Consider the following 22,786-nt stretch of genomic DNA (forward strand, 5'->3'; position numbering starts at 1 on the left):
ACCATCACCAAAGATGTAAAGTAAGTGCTGAGCGGCTTGGAAAATAAATTATTGCATGTGGAGAGTGAGACGAAAACAATTTCTATGTGCCGTCTTCGAGAACTTGTTTGTAGCAAAACTGCAAATATTTACGCTTTTCTTTTATGAATATGAAGTCTGGTCTACCAGGCAATGACAGAAGAATCAGTTAACATGTACTCCCTTAACCTAACAACAAGCTTCCACCTATCTTTATCACACATGACACTCATGATTCAAATGGCCCTGAGCACTATGGGACTTAACAGCTAAGGTCATCAGTCCCCTAGAACATAGAACTACTTAAACCTAACTAACCTAAGGATAGAACATAGAACTACTTAAACCTAACTAACCTAAGGACATCACACAACACCCAGTCATCACGAGGCAGAGAAAATCCCTGATCCCGCCGGGAATCGAACGCGGGAACCCGGGCGCGGGAAGCGAGAACGTGACACTCATGTACGAGAACAACTTCTATAATACAAAATTCGTAAATTTTGTTACATAAATCATTCTTACAATTATGTAATGAAGTAAAGAGTACCTCATGAGTCATACAAGCAATTCCACGAGAGACAATGGAGAAAAACACTGAAAATCGAAGCTGTGCGTTAAGAAGGCCTGCAACAGTATTAGCAACAACTATTCCCGGAGCAGAAGAAGTAATTTGTTGACAGACGATCATAGCTGAAACGTAAATTTCTAGGAGTGCTTCTCGAACGTCTGGCGCAGTCGTGATGTCACATTACCGCTGATTTTATTTCACAGTTTAGTGACATGGATTCGCCGGTCATTACCAAATGTCTGCTGTCACTACTGTGTTACATAATCCCGCGGATGACTCATCGGCGCTGTCCTCCAGCCGGATCATTGTAGTTACCACCGAGCGAGGTGATTAGCACAATGATTCGGCATTAGGAAGGACTACACTTTAAACCCGCGTCCGGCTATCCTGATTTAGCTTTTCATGATTTCCCTAAATCGCTTCAGGGAAATGCCAGGATGGTTCCTTTAAAACGGCACGGCCGCCTTCTTTTCCCAACCTTCCCTATTCCGATGGGACTGATGGCCTCACTGTTTGGTTTCTTCCCCCGAATCAACCAACTAACCAACTGCACATGTTAAAAAATGACGAAATTCCTCCATCTGTATTTAGGTGTTCGTTTATTGGCAACTAGTTTCGATGTTGTTACAATATCATTTTCTGGCCCTACATACAACATACCATACATAAACAACCAATGCAACAACAGTAATTTATAAGTTATTATGCAAAACAATTCTATTATAACCATATTACATAATGCATAATTTTAATGAAACTAATTATCTTTTTGGTCATTTCCGTTAAAATGCCATGATTCTGGAGATTAGCCATTTACGTGGTATAACTAAATACAAAATGAAGCTGTGTATGCACAATCGTCTTATTATAGGTTAATATCAGGTATTAAAAAATGGGAGTATATAAAAGCTTAAGCGAGAAGCCTTTATCGTAATGGATGATAATATAGGCTTGGAACATTGTAATTTTTTAAAATAATGAACTATAACAAGGAGAACATACACATTGCCAAACAGACATATGTTAGGTAAACTTCATTGTGTACTAGTAGTGGACGGTGGGCGAGGTAGACTAGAGTTACGTTTGCAAAATTCTGTACTGTCGTCATACTAAAGTAACAGTGGCGTAATTTACAGAGGCAACTTCGTTCCTAACACCAAGAAAGAAATGGTAAGGGACCGAAAAAACGGTGTGAAACCCAGTTGATAGAAGGAAGTCAATAGTGTAAAATACATGCTAATCAATTTTTAAGAAATTACAATGTTCCACGCCTATATTATTATCCATTAGAATAACGACTTGACGCTTAAACTTTTATATACTCCCTTTTTACAATACCCGATATTAGCCTATAAAAAGAAACTAGAATGTTCCACTCCTATATTATTATCCATCAGAATAACGGCTTGTCGCTTAAGCTTTTATATACTCCCATTTTTAATACCTGATATTAACCCATAATAAAACGATTGTGCATATACAGCTTCATTTCTATTTAATGATACCACGTAAATGGTTAATGTCGAGAGTGATGGCATTTCAAGGGAAATGACCAAAAATATAATTAGTTTCATTAAAATTATCCATTATGTAATATGGTTATAACAGAATTGTTTTGCATAATAACTCATAAATTACTGTTATTTCATTGGTTGTTTATGTATGGTATGTTGTATTTAGGGCCTGAAGATGATGTAACAACATCGAAACTAGTTGCCAATAAAACCAACACCTTAATACAGCTGGAGGAATTTCGTCACTTTTTGACATATATTATACTAGCTGACGTCCCAAGTCGTCCGTTTCAATTATGGATATACGGAGAACCAACTGTACGTACCAGTATTTGTGTGCTTGCTCAACAGCTAACCTTCTGCACTTAACGACAAGTTATACCAGATTTTACTTATCGTAAAGCTCGGTAGCATTCGTCATTTTTTGACATATATTATACTAGCTGACGTCCCAAGTCGTCCGTTTCAATTATGGATATACGGAGAACCAACTGTACGTACCAGTATTTGTGTGCTTGCTCAACAGCTAACCTTCTGCACTTAACGACAAGTTGTACCAGATTTTACTTATCGTAAAGCTCGGTAGCACTTCCGCTTAATTGTAGCTTAACGTTGCCGTCTTTCCGGTAACGTAATACAGAGCGTCTCTGTAACGCCGCATTCATACGTACAGGTTGTAAGTATGTATTCCGTCCAAATGCATCATAATCCAAAATGCATTCGCCCGAAATCATGGCACGTTCCGGTACATGGCGCGATGCTCGAGCCGTCTCCCAGCAGGACTCAACATTTCGTTTGCGTCGGTGCTGGTCTGTTGTCAAGCTGTCGTTGAGTACCTGGAACATTGATGCTAAATACGCAAAGTACACTCCGAGCTCATACGAAGACACTTGGCAACTGCGATACTCTCTTCGTCTGCATCGTGATGAGGGAACGTTGGACAAGATGAACAACTGTGTAGAGTATGCAACAGTTCGGGAATTTTTCACGTGTACCGGGAGGCTGAGATCATCCGCGATCACTGGGGCGGTGACGGTGCTGTTGGTGATGGTGATGATGGATCCCTTCCTGGTGCGGGACGGCTGCACCACGTGCCGGCCGGCCACAGCCTCCTAATTCATTCAAAATATCGTATAGCCATTCACCGGAGAGCTCTGCCTAATAATTCATTAAATATTCATTATACGGACGGTGCCGCCCGCCTGCATATAAAGCGAGCTCACGGCGGGAACCCCTGCCCCCTCTAAACGCGTGATGCGCTGCGATTCTGACGGGAGATCGCCGTCCTGCAACGTCAATCAGGAGAATGTCCTCCGAGCGTCACCTCTTCCTGCAAGGCGGGCGCAGGCTCTCATTCCAGCCGCTTACTGTACTTTGCTAGAATAACGAGCAGCAGTGCTGTCAGAAGGTGTTTGTGGCGAACATAGATTACTGGGAACAGATATCAAACTCTTACTTTCTGCGTTACCACACAAACTATCTGAGATGTCGATGTGCTTGTTTAAATATCTTAACTGTGAAGATACAGTTTTTGGTTTCGATGCGAGCTGACGATTAAGTTCTCGCACACAACATTTCGTCCTCTTCAGGTGCTGCGAATTGTGCGCTCACTGTCCAGCCTCGAGCTGTTCACTGTTGTTGTCATGTTTATGTTTATAGCGGAGTTCGAATTCCACCCTCTACTGCACCCTTTGATGTGGATTTGTCTTTTCTTTGAGTATATGTTACTCTTTGATATGCGTAGTCCTTCAGTGTTTTCCGCTTCTGATACCAACTAGTTGTAGTCGACTCACGAGCAGTATCCGAAGATTACGGTAAGCCCATTCCTGCAAATAATGTACACAAGAATCGAATCACCAGCTCTGTGGAAACGCCTTCACTCAGTAATTGCCAGATATCCCCATAAAACAACGATTTTAGGTGGTGGTGGTGGTGGTGGTTAGTGTTTAACGTCCCGTCGACAACGAGGTCATTAGAGACGGAGCGCAAGCTCGGGTTAGGGAAGGATTGGGAAGGAAATCGACCGTGCCCTTTCAAAGGAACCATCTCAGCATTTGCCTGAAGCGATTTAGGGAAATCACGGAAAACCTAAATCAGGATGGCCGGAGACGGGATTGAACCGTCGTCCTCCCGAGTGCGAGTCCAGAACGATTTTAGGCCCTGCCTATAATATAAACATGAAAGCAACGCCAGACAAAGGAGAAACGTTCATAACTTGTCTGAAAACACAAGCTATTCGAATGTCTGGTGGTCATTTTCAGGAAAATTTCACATGCTTAAGAAACATCATGGAGGAAGCTGAGCAAGACTTTCATGGAAATGGATGTAAACAACTAAACAAGAAAGTAAAGAGGTATAAATGAAGGTCAGATCACCAACACAAATTCATAAAAGGTGCCAATGGAAGGATGCTAATGAACGTCAAAGAATAGGGCGAGGATGGATGAAATACTTCCGGGTTCTACTAAATTGTGAAGAACCAAGCGAATTATTCAAGTTTACCCAGTAACAGTGAATCCAGAAAAACCCTCCATCCACCAAAGAGGAGATAAGAAAATGGATTAAAACTTTAAGAATGGCAACAGTCTAGAACAGGATAGAATTCACACTGATCTTCTCATAATTGGAGACGAAGCCCTATGAATCCAAACCCAATTCACAATCTAAATGAGTTAATCTGGCCAAAATAGGCAACATCAAGTAAATGGCGGGGGGGGGGGGGGGGGGGGGGGGTATGCCCCATATACAAGAAGATAAATTAGTTAATGACAACTATGGGGACATAGCGATACTGAACATCTGCTACAAGACGTTCCTCAACTATCTATTAGAACGAATCAAACGTCTGCCAGTAGAAATGACTGGAGAGTGCCAAGGAGGTTTTCAAACAGAACGATCAACAACTGACCAGATATTTTTCTTAAAAAAGGTGTGTGAGGAAATGTACGAATATGTCCGAGAATGACATCTTCTCTTCGTAGATTTCAAGCAGGCTTTTGGTAGTAACTATACACTAACTCTTATTAAAACCATAGAAGAATCTGGAATACCCTAGAACCTGGAGAGACTTGTAAAGAAATGATGAAATGACAAGACAACTAAGGTTCAGATAGGCAATAAAATGATGGACTGTATCCAAATAGATAAAGAAAAGGAAATAGATTGTGATTTGTTCTTTTCAATTTGGAATTCGAAAAGCTAATGTAGGATTTTAAAAAAGAGAACTCGCAGGCTATTCAAAACAACAATGAAAATATTACCAATCTGATCTGTGCTTATGATATTGCGCTAATAACACCCACGCGAGGAGAACAGAAAAAAGTATTCAGACCCTAGCGTCAGTGGTATCGAGATTCGGACTGCAAATTAGTAAAGAAACATTACGTTGCCATAGTAAGAAAGCTAAACAACTCTCAACATTACCATGTATAAACGCATGAAAGAGTTCAAAACAACCTTGGATCGATTTTCACTGAAGCAAAATCAACTGAAGCAGAGGTCAAGGCGAAACTGTAACCGGAAAACATATACTATTATTAGATAAAGCCGATATTAAAATGCAGAAACACACCCAATAACTAAAACTAAGACTTCACAAAACATTAATATCGCCAGCAGTACAGTATGATTGTCAGAACTGGAGCACACAGAAACGAGACCTTTACCGACTGCTTACACTTGAGAGAAAGATGCTCAGGAAAATATATGGACCAGCCTGTAACCCAACTGCTAGATAATGGAGAGCGCGTCATAATACAGAACTAGAAGCACTGCAGTAGAGCCCAATATCGTTGGAGTGATGAAAAGCAAAAGTCTACAATGCAATGGACACTTAGTGAGGATGGGAGAAAAGAGATGGCCCAAAATAGTAGTGGATTTGAGCCAGCCGACCAGTCCTAAAAAGAGATGGATGGATGAGGCAAGACAAGACTTACTGCAGCTGGGATTGCTGGAGACTGGAGAGAGGCAGCAGAAGGCAGTATCAGGTGACGAATCCTAACTGTGTCGAGTGGCCCTCTCCGTTTCATCGCGTAAAGTAAGGTAATCGTGAAGTATTTTACGCTTAATGTTTTGCTTGGAACAGTCACACAGAACGTTTTGTATTGTTAATCGACATCGACCATCATTGGCCGTCATCAGAGCGACTGAAATCAACATCACATGGCTACGTGTTTTGTCAGGCTGAGTTCCGTCATATTGTTGCACAGAAGAGCTCAACGCCACTCAAATCCTCTCGTTTTATTTGTGTGTAGAAGGCATCTTCGTGGTAATAAGTAAGAGTGTAGTTTATATTACAAGTCTGAGAAACCACAGCTGTCATAATCAAACCACACTCAAAGGCCAAGAGGCACCGTTTACTGCGTCGGAGTGCAGCTGGTTTGGACGTGTGAATGGCTTATTAAATACTTGTCACTTTGTTGTTAATAGACAGTTGCAAATATTTCTAATTGCAAGTTCAGCAAATGAAGACTCGACTGTGAAAATATTTTCTGTCATGGTCTCCAGAGGAACAGAACATAAAATATGCCAAATACAGCCTTCGCATTGAAATAGTCATCCAGAGTTCTGTGATCAGAAAGTATCGTGAATGTGGGACGTGCGCTTTGTGAAGATGGGAAGCAAGCGCCTGGAACAGAACCCTGGTCAATGGTATAGGATTTGTCTTGATATGACCTAAGGAAACGACAGTCGTATGGTCATAAACGTAGGTTGTTTGATTACTCTGGGAGATGGCTGATCGGAACTGCAACATCTAAAACGTTAGTTCAGTTTATTACAAGAATGATAAAAGGATTTACTTAACTTTATACAATCCACTGCCACAGGACTGTGTCTAACAATTCCAATTGTCTTTTAACATCAAAGCATACCTTCATGCGCACAATTACAAACTCTTCTCTTGTTGTAGAAGTTCAACTTTTACCAAAGAACACTCCTATCTCAGACTTAAATAGCACTGGTGCCCTAAATAGATGTTGTTAACCGCTTCATCGGAGGTCACGAACTGCGGGCAAAGCGAGTCCATGATTGGCTTTATATCGCCTACTATTTCAACTGAAATGGTATGTCTTCAGGAACGCCTCCTATTCGTCCTTGGGGATTGTAGAGAGACATCGATAATGTCTGTGATACCGATAAGCGTTGCCGACTCTAGTGTGACAACGCAGTCTTTGAACACCACATGTCTGACGCCTAATGGTCTTCCTAGAAGAGTTTGGAGGCGGTCGGGTACCAACAAACAGGGCGCTCCATAGCAGTGGAACCACGCTTCTAAAACTAAAACAAGCTGAGATACCAAATTACCGCTCTGTTTTCTGTTCAAGAATTGGGCATATTTCTTAAAAAATGAAAAATAAATACTGCATGAATTAAAATGAGTCACTACTTCATATTTATTTACTAATAACACAAAGCTGTTCATAAATTTCATAATATGATGAATGAATAAAAATTTCATGTGAAATTCATCCTTGCTCTAACTACCACATTGTCAACTTTGGGGAAATATCAAGTGGAAGTTCTGTGATCTTCAGCTTTTGAAAACTATAAAACTAAATGGTCTTGTAAATAACAGAAAACGTACATAAAATATATTCAGTGCAGTGCATAACTCAAATTCAATTGCTCAACTTAAACGTCGTGCAGTGTTTACATAAGCTGCTAATCAAACTTTGAAAGAGTTTTCGTTTACAGGAAACGTGATTTTTTCCAAAAAACCATTTAATTCTAAAATGGTTTGCGGGTGATGTTTTCTAGTGTCATGGGTCACACATACTTATAATGCGGTCAGACCGAATTTGGTCCCTCAGCAAGGTATTTCCCTTTCATCGTGCAGTAAGTGGGCCACGTGTCCTGCCAATCACGGAAGTATTCATGGTACAGCCAATCTTCCAAAGTTTCCAAAACGTTCGAAGTGGCTTTCACAAGCGTGGCGTTAACTTGATTGAGTTTCGCCAAATGCACTCAGAACTGAATAGGGTTACAACAGACAATGATTATTTTGTACTTTTATTTCCGTTCATGACTAAAACATAAGTAGCATAATTTTCTCGTGAATGAAGTCTCGAGGGTACGTAGTATTGTTTGGAAAGAATCCGAGGTGGGTAAGAACAAGAACATGAGGGTAGATGTCCATATGTAAGCATATAGGCAGCGATTTTTCCGGTGCTACTCACAATAGTTAGGAACAACACAGGAGATATAGTGTGGTGACAGTAAATTCATGCCATAGTTTGCAACAATACAATCGGCTGATGAACAATGAGGTGACAAGTCATGGGACAGCGATATGCACATATACAGATGGCGGTAGTATCGCATACATAAGATATAAAAGGGCAGTGCTTTGGCGAAGCTGTCATCTGTTCTCAGGTGAGTCACGTGAATAGGTTTTCTACGTGATTGTGGACGCACGACGGGATTTTACAGAGTCTGAGCGTGGAATGGTAGTTTCAGCTACATGCATGAGACATTCCATTTTGGAAAGGAAATCGTTAAGGACTTCAGTATTCCATGGTCCACAGTGTCAAGAGCATGCCGATAGTAGCACATTTCAAGCATTACCTCTCACCGCGGACAACGAAGTTGCCGACGGCCTTCACTTAACGACAGAGAGCAGTAGCGTTCGCGTACAGTTGTCAGTGGTAACAGACAAGTAACACTGCTTGAAATAACCGCAGAAATCAATGTGGTACGTACGACGAACCTATCAGCTAGGAGAGTATGGAGAAATTTGGTGTTAATGGACTATGAAACAGACGACCGGCGCGAGTGCCTTTGTTAACAGCACGAGATCGCCTGCAGCCTATCTCCTGGGCTAGTGGCTGGTCCCTAGATGACAGGAAAACCGTTGCCTGGTCAGATGAGTCTCGATTTCAGTAAGTAAGAGCTGATGGTAGCGTTCGAGTGTGGCGCAGACCTCACGAAGCCATGGACCGAAGTTTTCAACAAGACACTCTGCAAGCTGGCGGAGGCTCCATAGTGGTGTAGGCTGTGCTTACACGATATGAACCTGTCATTGACTCCAAATAGTTGTGTGCGGCTTCGTAGCGACCATTTTCAGCCATTCGTGGACTTCATGTTCACAAACAGTGATCGAATTTTTGTGGATGACAGTGCCCCATGTCAACAGTCCACAATTGTTCACCACTGGTTTAAAGGACATACTGGACAATTGGAGCAAATGATTTTGTCACCCAATGGCCTGCCATGAATCCCATCGAACATTTATGTGACGTAGTCAAGTGGTCAGTTCGTGCAGGAAGTTCTCCGCCGGCAACACTTTCGCAATTATGGACGGCTTTAGAGGCAATATGGCTCGATATTTCTGCAGGGAACTTCCAACGACTCGTTGAGTCCACGCCAAGTCGAGATGGTCCACTACATAGAGAAAAGGGACGTCCGACATGATATTAGGAGGTATCTCACGGCTTTTGTCAGCGTATGTAGATACCGTGAGTACTGCAAAACCGGATGTATTGGAACAGTGTTCGTCAATTGTGACGAAAGTGCAAAAAATGCACGATTATTATTGTGACCACAGCTGCATCTTTAAAAAGATATTTCCGTAGATTTTGTCGAAATAAAGACCAATTGGTTGCGGGATTGTTCAGTTACGTTATTGAGAGCAGAAATGTGAGCAGGTTACAGAGCAAAAAACGTTTTCATATCGAAGTGAGACGTAATAGTACATTGACGTAGTCATAGGCATCCACACATTAGGCGGCCGGTCTGGCCGAGCGGTTCTAGGAGCTTGAGTATGGAACCGTGTTGCCGCTACGGTCGCAGGTTCGAATCCTGCCTTGGGCATGGATGTGTGTGATGTCCTTAGGTTAGTTAGGTTTAAGGAGTTCTAAGCCCTAAGGGACTGATGACCTCAGATGTTAAGTCCCATAGCTCAGAGCCATTTGAACCATTTGAATCCACACATTAATCAGTTAACGGAGTCACAGCAGGTAGTAAAGAAAGTAAAAATTATTGTTAAAGAAAGGTGTAAACTATAATGATAGTAGGGTTGATGACAAGGCTGTAAAAATACTATCGTGCATTTGAAATATGGAATTCATTCTTTAACAAATTTGATAAATGTACGGTTAATGTAGCAGAAAATAAAATCGTTTAGAGTAAACCCAGTAGAACTTTCAATGTTAACAGAAGTGAAAAAAATATTGTGACTAGTATTAATATCAAGCTTACTAATGGGGACAGCATTGTCAATGAGGAGGAAAAGTGAAAGTACAATTATGAATGTAAGAAGGCGTAAATCTAGATGACAGTAAGGAGAAGGAGAAAGAGAGAGGTTTCCCACACAGAGCCAGCCAGACTGAAAGCTTCTGAAGGGTTTCGAACCTTGCTGTGGTGGTTCCCTACAGTTAACATATGATGTTACAAGTTCTAAATACTTCCAAACTTAAATACTACATTTTTAAAAAGCGAATGTGCTGCTATTATTATTGTTTAAATTATGTTTCATCTATTGCTGGTTTTACATACCTTTGTAGTATGACGACTACGAAAAGACTAACTAAGTACAAATGTCAAGAATCATCTATAACTGGTTTTGTGTCCCTTTTAAGAATAGTGACTACGAGATGACAATAACTACAGTACTTTGTGTTGTGGTTGGCAGGAGAGCCAACCGTGTTAGTAAAGGAGGCCGAAATGCACGCGTCTCTGCTCACGCAGGCTGGCGTGAGGTCAGGAACATGACAAGGGAACTAGAATTGAGAAAAACGGCCGTTGCTGGTGGAATACTTAACTTTAATCCATTAATGAAGAACGTCGCTCATATCGTACATGATTCACAATATCAAAAGCACTGATACTGGCGGATTGCTAGGTCGTACCAAATGACGAAGCTGAAGGCTATGCAAACTATCGTCTCGGCAAATGAGAGCGTAGAAGTCAGTGAACCATCGCTAGCAAAGTCGGCTGTACAACTGGAGCGAGTGCTGGGAAGTCTTTCTAGACCTGCCGTGTGGCGGCGCTCGGTCTGCAATCACTGATAGTGGCGACACGCGGGTCCGACGTATACTACCGGACCGCGGCCAATTTAAAGGCTACCACCTAGCAAGGTGGTGTCTGGCGGTGACACCACACTTCGCTTTATGCAGTGACCTGAATCAGGAACCACATTAGCTTTTGCGTTTCCATGGTATATTGTTTGCATTCTGGTTAGTGTCTGCTTGCGTGGTAGTGTTAGGTCTATGATAGTGCTAATGTGTTTATATCTTCTCATCGTTCGTCTTCCTGTGTGTTACGTGTCTGTACCTGAACTGACTGGTGTGATCGTGCTCGTTTGCATATTTTGTATAATGTCTGTCAGACTTCATCAGCACGTAGGTTATCTCCTCCTACTTGTGTTTGTTTCCGATAATCAGTGTCACGAGCTAGTCTGTCTGCAGTACTGTTAGTCTACATACATCGTATGGATGACAAGAAGCGTGTGTTCTGGAGAGCCATGTTCCTGACATACACGGTTGGCACTTTAGAGTAGATTCATACGGTGTACATGTGTGGGATAAGGGTCGTGATCTGTCAGAAAGTGAAGCGTAAGCCGACTGGGATTGATTTGGCTAATCGCCAGACGTTCCCTGATATCGGGTAAAAATAGAAATATCACTTGTTTCCCACTCCCTTTGACCAATCCACCGTTTCATGAGCTGCTGCTTCTCGGTCATAATCAGGCCGCTCCCTTTGTCCAATCCACCGTGTCATGAGTTACTGCTTCTCGGTCATGTTCTGGCCAATAATCTCCGTTACGTTTCGATGTCTCGATGTATTAAAGGGGTAGCGTGAGGAATGAGTAGGAGCGGTCTCGCTGCATCTGCCTACTGCGAGCCCGCGACACGCTCTGGGTGGTCACGGGCGCTAGTGTAGCCCAGTCCAGTCGGTATAAATAAAGTCGCCGGCCGGCGATGCAATCGCGTGTGAAACCGGAAGCTCTTCTGACCCGGCCTTCCTGTCTGCGTGGCCTACCGGCAGGCGCACCTGCTGCTCGCCTCTTGCATTGCGGCTGTCCCCAATACTATTTCTCCTTTCAAAATATTTTCACGTACTAGCGTACAATTCAGTACCAGACTCTCCCTCATAACCTGACTACAGCGGCGCAAAGAGAGGCTCACAAAACACACTCTTTAACGCTCGTGTGACTCACGGTACAAAAACTACAAAGTAATGTACCTTAATTTACAGCAGACAAGGCACCTTAATGTGTGTGACCGAGCGTACGTCTGGTACAAAAAAAAAAACTCTGAGTCTCCCTCCCCCTTCTCCCACCTATAGTGGGTGAGAAGAAGAGCTGTCGATTAACTTCCGCATCAGATCTAATTAATCCGGTTATCTCGTCGTGGTCATTTCTCGCTACGTAAGAACGGGGAACCAATACACTTGCTCGACTCCTCTTGGAACCTACGCTCCTAGAATTTCAACAGCAAACATCTGTGACGACAAGCCCCTCCTGGAGAGAAGCACCACTAAGGAATTACCCGACCGGGATGGAAATCGATAGATGTGATGTACATGTACTGATTAACAAATGATGGGACGATTTATTCAAGAGAATGAGCTTCACAAACTGAGAAAGTCAATAACCCGTTGGTCCATCTCCGGCCCATATACAAGCAGTTATTCGGCTTGGCATTGATTGATAGAATTGTTCGATGTCGTCCTGAGAGATACAATGCCACGTTGTGTCCAACTGGCGTGTTAGATTGTAAAAATCCCAAGCTGGTCGCAGGGTCTGTCCATCGTGCTCCAAACGTTCTCAGTTGGGGACATGTCCGGCGACCTCGCTGTGGAATGTAGGGTTTGGGAAGCACGAAGAGAGGCAGCAGTAACTCTCGCCGTGTGCGGGCGGGCATTATCTTGCTGAAATGTAACGCCAGGATGATTAGCCATGAAAGACAACAATACGGGGTGTAGAACATCGTCGACGTACCGCTGTGCTGTAAGAGTGCCTCGGACGGCAGCCGAAAGAGCTCTGCTATGAAAAGCAATGTGTCGCGAACGGAGTTAGTCGAAAAGATGCAACAAACTGAAACGTGCCACCTGATGCTACAGTTTAACTGCATCAATAGCGAAAATGTAGCAAGCGCTAAGCTTTTTTCCTTTCATTATTTTGTGGGAACGTCAGCGAGGAAAAGTTTCGTAAAAGTTTGAAATTATGTTTAAAGTTTGTTGGAAGACGCTTAGCGCTGTTTTCATCAAACCGTGGATGAATATAGACGGGGTAATTGGTGCGTCGTGAATTACGCTGCTGTCTTTGAAGCAGACAAACCGAAAGCTGGACGGTAGCAAACTTCTGCTGCCGCAGCATTATCAAACGCACGGCTGTTGACGAAGCAATATCAAACGCAGTTCTGGTATCGTTCGGTAACTGTACAGAGAGCGCTATTGCCCGCATCTTGCAAGAAATCGGGGTCAGCCATGCATCAACAGCGAGGATTTTGGTTTGGTGTGGAATATGTTGGACGTTTCTTCACTCAGGGTAAACTAACAGCAACCGTTATCTCCAGCTGTCAGACGAAGATGTACTGCCATCAGTGCTGTGTTAAGTCGGGATATCTCCAACAAACTTCCAGCACTGTGGTACTGCACCTTATCGGAGGCCAGCTGTCCGGGTGGACCTAAATATGCAGTTTACCACTAGACCTAGCAGAGTGATCGCCACGTTTCCCGGATATAAGTCTATTAGATTTATTTCAGTCGGGACGTGTGAAGGCAACTTTGTGTGCGGTGAATATCAGAAACCTGGCAAACCAAAGGCAGCTGATTGTGATGTTTGTGCCCGCATTCCGGTACATGTGTTGGTTAAAGTCCATGAAGAACGCCTGAAGCTGATACCGACAACGTTACAACTTGCTGGACAACACTTTGAGCACGTCCTGGACACTTTATGTTTAATCACCAGACTTGTATTTGTCCTGTCCACAATTCTACATAAACACGAGAATAGATTTCGAAATATTCAGATGTGATATCATTGTTTTTCTCGTCTAATTCTCTAGTGTCTGATATATCACAAGGCTCTCCCCCCCACACCCCCTTTGCTTTTGGAAATTACCGATTGATTCTAAGATGCGGCTTCTAAAATACTATTCATCTTAATAAGATTGTTCACAGGTTTTCCCCTCTCCCACCTCATACTGCTTCACATTAAATTTCTGTTTACCCATCTCTTTTTGTTTTATAAGTGTAGTAGCACTTACAGAGAAAGTGTATGAGGATATTGAAAGGGTAATGTAGTATGTAAAGGGGGACGAAAATCTAATAGTCATGGGCGACTGGAATGCAGTTGTAGGGGAAGGAGTAGAAAAAAAGGTTACAGGAGAATATGGGCTTGGGACAAGGAATGAAAGAGGAGAAAGACTAATTGAGTTCTGTAACAAGTTTCAGCTACTAATAGAGGATACCCTGTTCAAGAATCACAAGAGGAGGAGGTATACTTGGAAAAGGCCGGGAGATACGGGAAGATTTCAATTAGATTACATCATGGTCAGACAGAGATTCCGAAATCAGATACTGGATTGTAAGGCGTACCCAGGAGCAGATATAGACTCAGATAACAATATAGTAATGATGAAGAGTAGGCTGAAGTTCAAGACATTAGTCAGGAAGAATCAATACGCTAAGAAGTGGGATACGGAAGTTCTAAGGAATGACGAGATACGTTTGAAGTTCTCTAACGCTATAGATACAGCAACAAGGAATAGCGCAGCAGGCAACACTGTTGAAGAGGAATGGACATCTCTAAAAAGGGCCATCACAGAAGTTGGGAAGGAAAACTTAGGTACAAAGAAGGTAGCTGCGAAGAAACCATGGGTAACAGAAGAAATACTTCAGTTGATTGATGAAAGGGGGAAGTACAAACACGTTCCGGGAAAATCAGGAATACAGAAATAGAAGTCGCTGAGGAATGAAATAAATAGGAAGTGCAGGGAAGCTAAGACGAAATGGCTACAGGAAAAATGTGAAGACATCGAAAAAGATATGACTGTCGGAAGGACAGACTCAGCATATAGGAAAGTCAAAACAACCTCTGGTGACATTAAAAGCAACGGTGGTAACATTAAGAGTGCAACGGGAATTCCACTGTTAAATGCAGAGGAGAGAGCAGATAGATGGAAAGAATACATTGAAAGCCTCTATGAGGGTGAAGATTTGTCTGATGTGATAGAAGAAGAAACAGGAGTCGATTTAGAAGAGATAGCGGATCCAGTATTAGAATCGGAATTTAAAAGAGCTTTGGAGGACTTACGGTCAAATAAGGCAGAAGGGATAGATAACATTCCATCAGAATTTCTTAAATCATTAGGGGAAGTGGCAACAAAACGACTATTCATGTTGGCGTGTAGAATATATGAGTCTGGCGACATACCATCTGACTTTCGGAAAAGCATCACCCACACAATTCCGAAGACGGCAAGAGCTGACAAGTGCGAGAATTATCGCACAATCAGCTTAACATCTCATGCATCGAAGCTGCTTACAAGAATAATATACAGAAGAATGGAAAAGAAAATTGAGAATGCGCTAGGTGACGACCAGTTTGGCTTCAAGAAAAGTAAAGGCACGAGAGAGGCAATTCTGACGTTACGGCTAATAATGGAAGCAAGACTAAAGAAAAATCAAGACACGTTCATAGGATTTGTCGACCTGGAAAAAGCGTTCGACAATATAAAATGGTGCAACCTGTCCGAGATTCTGAAAAAAAGTAGGGGTAAGCTATAGGGAGAGACGGGTCATATACAATATGTACAACAACCAAGAGGGAATAATAAGTGTGGACCATCAAGAACGAAGTGGTGTAAGACAAGGCTGTAGCCTTTCGCCCCTACTCCTCAATCTGTACATCGAGGAAGCAATGATGGAAATAAAAGAAAGGTTCAGGAGTGGAATTAAAATACAAGGTGAAAGGATATCAATGATAAGATTCACCGATGACATTGCTGTCCTGAGTGAAAGTGAAGAAGAATTAAATGATCTGCTGAACAGAATGAACAGTCTAATGAGTACACAGTATGGTTTGAGAGTAAATCGGAGAAAGACGAAGGTAATGAGAAGTAGTAGAAATGAGAACAGCGAGAAACTTAACATCAGGATTGATGGTCACGAAGTCAATGAAGTTAAGGAATTCTGCTACCTAGTCAGTAAAATAACCAATGACGGACGGAGCAAAAGCAGACTCGTTATGGCAAAAAAGGCATTTCTGGCCAAGAGAAGTCTACTAATATCAAATACCGGCCTTAATTTGAGGAAGAAATTTCTGAGGATGTACGTCTGGAGTACAGCATTGTATGATAGTGAAACATGGACTGTGGGAATACCGGAACAGAAGAGAATCGAAGCATTTGAGATGTGGTGCTATAGGCGAATGTTGAAAATTAGGTGGACTGATAAGGTAAGGAATGAGGAGGTTCTACGCAGAATCGGAGAGGAAAGGAATATGTGGAAAACACTGATAAGGAGAAGGGACAGGATGATAGGACATCTGCTAAGACATGAGGGAATGACTTCCATGGTACTAGAGGGAGCTGTAGAGGGCAAAAACTGTAGAGGAAGACAGAGATTGGAATACATCAAGCAAATAATTGAGGACGTAGGTTGCAAGTGCTACTCTGAGATGAAGAGGTTAGCGCAGGAAAGGAATTCATGGCGGGCCGCATCAAACCAGTCAGTAGACTGAGACAAAAAAAAAAAGCACAGTCATCAACCACCCTATATGTTCCAACCATGCGGTTCTGCGGGTTCACCACTTGCAACGTACTATTCTACGCAAATTTCAAGAGTAGTCATTCCTATAACTCACAAAATGTCACAATCACCTACCATACCTGCAATATCTGCTACTTTCACCAACAGTGATTACGAGAAAACAGAGAACAAATAAAGCAATTACGAAGATCCATACGTACAGTAAACCAGATAAAGAAGCTGCAGTGTAGCGTCTCAGTGAGGAAAGCGGAACTACATTGAAGTGACAAAAGTCGTGAGATACCTCGTTACATCGTGTCGGACCGCCTTTTGCCCGGCACCGTGCAGCAACTCGACACAGTATGTACTCAACATGTAGTTGGAAGTTCCATACAGAAATATTGAGCCGTGCTCCATCTGTAGTTGTCCGTAATTGCGAAACTACTGCCACTGCAGGATTTTGTGAACGAACTGGCTTCTCGCTTATGTCCCATAAATGTTGGATGGGATTCATGTAGAGCAATCTGGGTGGCCAAATCATTCGCTCGAATTGTTCAGAACGTTCTTCCAACAAATTACAAACAATTGTAATCTGGTTACATTGCACATTGTCATCCATACAAATGAAGACCATGAATGGATGAAAATGGACGTCAAGTAACCGAACAAAATCATTTCCAGTCACCCATCGATTCAATTGGACCGCAGGATCCAGTCCATTCCCTATAAACACAGACCACACCGTTGTGGTGTCACCACCATCTTGCATAGCGCCTTGTTGACAACTTGACTCCCTGGCTTCATAGAGTCACACTCGAACCCTACATCAGCTCTTACTAGCTGAAATCGGGATTCATCTGACCATGGTTTTCCAGTTGTCTAGGACCAACCGGTATGTTCACTAGCCCAGGAGAGGCGCTGCGGCTCATATCGTGGTGTTAGCAAAGGCACTCGCGTTGACCATCTGTCCATTAACGCTTAACATCGCCGCACTGCCCAAACGGTCACGTGTCGTAGGCCCCATATTGATTTTTGTGGTTATTTAACGCAGTGTTGTTTGTCTGTTAGCACTGACAACTCTGCACAAACACTACTGCTCTCGGCCGTTAAGTGAAGATCATCGGTCTCTGCGTTGTCCGTTATGAGAGATAATGCCTGAAATTTGGTATTCTCGGCACACACTTGACACTGTGGGTGTTGCAATATTGAAATCCCTAATGCTTTACTACGAATGTCCCATGCGTCTATCTGCAACAACCATTCCGCTTTCAAAGTCTGCTAATTTCCGTCGCGCGGCCACAATCACGTCGAAAACTTTTCACATGAATCACTTGAGTATATATGATAGCTCCGCCAATGCACTGCCCTTTTATACCTTGTGTGTGTCGTACTACCGCCAGCTGTATATGTGCATACCGCTATCCCATGTCATTTGTCATCTCAGCGTGTAACAGAAGACAGATTCATGTAGAGGAACTATGGCTCATGTTCAAAAGATTAGTTGATCATGCACTGGATAATTACGTGCCTAGTACAACAGTTTGTGACGGAAGGGACCCTCCGTAGTATACAGTCAATCTAAAGAAATGGTTACACAAACATAAACTACGGCGTGATATGCTTTTTATTCCAGTATTTGATCACAATACAATTCTTTTTACGATGACCGGTTTCAATCCGTGATGGAGATCCTCAGATCTACAATATACAAATGTATACACCTAGCTAGCAGTGTGTCTTTCAACACAATACAGCAACACGTATCACAATATACTATCATACAACCAGGGAAATGTACAGGTAAAATACGGTAAAACGTACCTTTTCTACACCATGTCCTAAGTGATGAGGCCATAATGGCATCGTCAAAACATATAGTCAACACAGCATCGTCACATAGATCTAAAATAAGGTGTAAAATAGGCCACATCGTTCACACAGTCACTATTGCTACTGGCTACTAAAGTACAGTAGCTACCAGAAATCTGTTTGCCTACATCCTACCTAGGTGTAGTTACTGTGGGCTTAGGTGTAGTCATCATTTACGCAAAAAACAGAATCTTATAAAAACACATTAGGTAAAATACATGTAGCAGACTTTTAAATATTAATAACTATCATAGAAACCAATTGAGACACAGTAAAAGACGAACACAGTTACCTATATATCTGTACATTTCCTCGGTTGTATGATAGTATATTGTGATACGTGTTGCTCTATCGCGTTGAAAGACACACTGCTCACTAGGTGCATATATTTGTATATTGTAGATCTGAGGATGGTCATCACGGACTGAAACCGGTCATCGTCAGAAGAATTGATATTGTGATCAAAGACTGGAACAAAAAACATTGGACAGTACTGGATCACTATTCGTATACGCGACTATGTGGCAACTGGTGATACTGCGTAATAGATGTAAAACGAAGCAGAGGGCTGTATGGAAAGAGATGATGAATGAAACGTAATTTGCTGTCAATCGAGCAATGCATGAAGCTTTCAGTGACTATCTTTGCTCTATACTGTCGAAAGATGTTTCACAAAAGCAAAGAAATTCTGTTCATATATGAGGGCTGTTTGTGGCACCAAAGTTAGTGTCCAATCAATCGCGAATGAGACAGGAAGTGAAACTGAGGATAGCAAAGAAAAAGCTGAAGTGCGTGTTCAAACGCTACTTATAAAGGCAATGCCAGGAGTATTGACCCAATTTAATTCTCGTACCACTAAAAACATGAGTGATATATTAGTTTCAATGGCGTTGAGAAATAGCTGAGAGTTTTAAAACTGAAGAAAGCTACAGCGCTCGATGGAATCACTGTCAGATTCTATACTGAATTTGCGCCCGAATTAGCTCTTCTCTTAACTAGCATATATCTTAGATGCTGGAACAAAAAGCGTGTCCAGTACTTGAAAAAAAAAACACAGGTCACATCCCACTATAAGAAGAGTAGCAACAGTGAGCCACAAAAAAACTATCCCTGACATCCATTTGTTGTATAATCTTAGACCATTTCGTTAGCTCAAATATAATGAAGTACCTTTAACAGAAAATGTCGATCATGTGAAACCAAACACGCATTTTTCTCACATGACATACTGGATCAAGGCAGTCAGGTACATGTAGTATGTTTCAATTTCCGAAAAGCGTTGGACTCAGTATTATACTTACGCTTATTACAAACAGTATCTTATTTGCTAAGCGAAATTTGTAATAGTACTGAGAATTTGTTTGGTAGGGAGGGTGCAGTAGATTAATTTTGATGGAGGCTCATCGACATATGTAGAAGGAAGTAACTTCCGGTGTGCCCCACGCACGTATGTTGGGGCCATTGCTGTTCATATTGTACCGTATATTAGTGACCTGGCGGGAACCATTTACAGTAACTTCAGACTTTTCGCAGTCCATGCAGTTATCTCTAATGAACTACTGCCTGAAAGAATCTGCGTAGATATTCAGTCAGATCTTGATAGGCTTTCTAAGTGTTGTAAAACCCAGGCAACTTACTTTAAATGAACGAAGTGTAAAATAGGGCATTCTACAAAGCGGAAAACATTAGTATCTTATGACTGTAATATCACTGAGTCACAGTTGGTATCGGTCGACTGATACAAATGCCTCATAGTGACAATTTGTAAGGATATAAAATGGAATTATCACATGTTCTCACGAGGAGAACACGGCAAGTATCATAACCCGATTTCCCCGAAACTTCGCTCAGTGGAAGAGGGGTCAAACCAAGTGAACACGAGTCTCGGCTTATCAGTAGATATTTGACTGTTTCTGGGAAAATGATATTCAAAGCTTTTGAGGTACTTTATATGCCGTTCAGCACGTAAATACTTCAGTCTGCGCGTTGATATGGTGGCTAATGTCGTGACTTTGCATTTTTATGCCCACGTCCGTAGAAGTAATCTACACAAACGTGTAAAACAATAACTGAATTAGAAAAATTTGAAAATGGTTTTAGTGAAATTCCTGTTGTGCGAATTCCCAATAATATTGGTGGTGTTCCGTATTTGTTTCGAGAAGTGGATTTCCGTCAGTCAGAAAGTATACCCGTTTATTCCTGCAGCCTGCAAGTAGGGTCTTGTATTCAATCGATTCTGACCTGCCTGGCTGCTTCTGTCCTCTTGATGGAATCAGTAAGGGGATCACATCAAGCCCGAAATAGTTCTAGAAGTGAATAGACGACAATGGACTATACACACAGATATTATGTAATAAATTAATGACACTATCACTGTGAAACCCAGTCGTAATTTTGCTGTTAATATAACGTTCCTGAATCCCCTAATTTGACAGGAAACATTCGCGTAGTGACTTTCTACGGACATAGGTAGATAAATGAGGAAGAAAAAAATAAAATGAGCCACGACGCTACCAACTGTACCAACGCTTCGACTGAGATGATCGGCATGTAAAATACGAGGACTGTTGATGATGGTTCAAATGGCTCTGAGCACTATGGGACTTAATTTCTGAGGTCATCAGTCCCCTAGAACTTAGAACAACTAAAACCTAACTAACCTAAGGACATCACACACATCCATGAACGAGGCAGGATTCGAACCTGCGACCGTAGCGGTCGCGCGGTTCCAGACTATAGCGCCTAGTATTTTAAAATTTTTCTCATTCACTTATTGTTTTACACGTTCGTGTAGTAATCTTCTACGGACGTGGGCATAAAAATGCAAAGTCACGACATTAGCCACCGTATCAACGTGCAGACTGAAGTTTTTACATGCTGAACGGCATATAAAGTACCTCAAAAGCTTTGAATATCATTTTCTCATAAACAGTCAAATATCTATGGATAAGACGAGACTCGTGTTCACTTGTTTGTCCATGTAATGCTTCAAACCACATTACAAACCTTTTCACAGCAGTAACGAACTCATGCAATTTCTCATTCTTTTAAATATAATTTTTTATTACCTAGCGAGCATGTGGGCTAAGTACGATTTTCGGCTTTCTATTCTAAATATTATTTCTACCCCTTTAGTCACTGCAGTGGTAATGAATATTACGAGATACGTTCAGAAAAGAATTCGTTAAATGACGAAAAGATGACAAAAAATGGTGAAAAGTATCCTTTTTCTTTTGCCTCTATCAAAGGTCGACCTCTTGCCTCTAACATATTTGTTAATGATATTTCAAAGACTTCTTAACTCCCAGGGCGAAAAAATAGTATAGTCAGGTATTTTACTTTGAAGAAAATTATTTAAAAACGATATTACGTAGGTTTTTAGAAGGTTCGGAACTGAAAAATTTTTATGGCTACTGACAAGGCGCCAGTTGTCTTTCAGAATATTAAAAATACGCAATATTCCCAGGTCTACCCTCCCCCCCCCCCCTCCTTACAAACTAGTATGGGCGCCCTTTAACAAAGCAGAAGCGCTAAAATGACCAAACAGATCTCTGTTTGTAATAAGAATACTTCTCAGGCACAGATGAGGAATAATTGTTTAAAAAATTCGCATAAGTAGTGTACTTTTATTCCATAATGCCATGCAGGGTCATATATGAGGCTCACTCATGAAGCCAAACTTAATTTTCTATGTTGAAAAAGCTGTAATACGAACTGTTCGGTGTAAATTGTAGAATGTCTTCAAGGAGCAGTTTCAAGGAATTGGATACATTAATTAGTGTTTTTCAGCACATTCAGTTCCTAATGAAAATTGCCCTAAGTAAATAACTCATTTTCTGACTTTGTACCTTATCATTTCGCACTGAATATTTTTACTTGATATAGAAAAGCTGATTTTGTTCTTAATATTTTTAGACGATATTATTTTATTATAGGATGTACGTGACAAGCAGCTGGCTAGTAAATGTAGACACTTGCGTGTCATGATTCGTTTGTCTTGAAAGTTGCCTGTTCAGTTGCATTTTCGTTACTGTGCACAATGTTTGTGCTTAGTAAAATCGCGAATTTATCTTAGCAGTATTCTGCGAGTTACGTTCAGCTTCTATTAATCGAGCCAAAC

Source organism: Schistocerca gregaria, chromosome 6 (genome assembly GCF_023897955.1).
Source record: "Schistocerca gregaria isolate iqSchGreg1 chromosome 6, iqSchGreg1.2, whole genome shotgun sequence".
In the NCBI taxonomy this organism is placed as follows: Eukaryota; Metazoa; Arthropoda; class Insecta; order Orthoptera; family Acrididae; genus Schistocerca; species Schistocerca gregaria.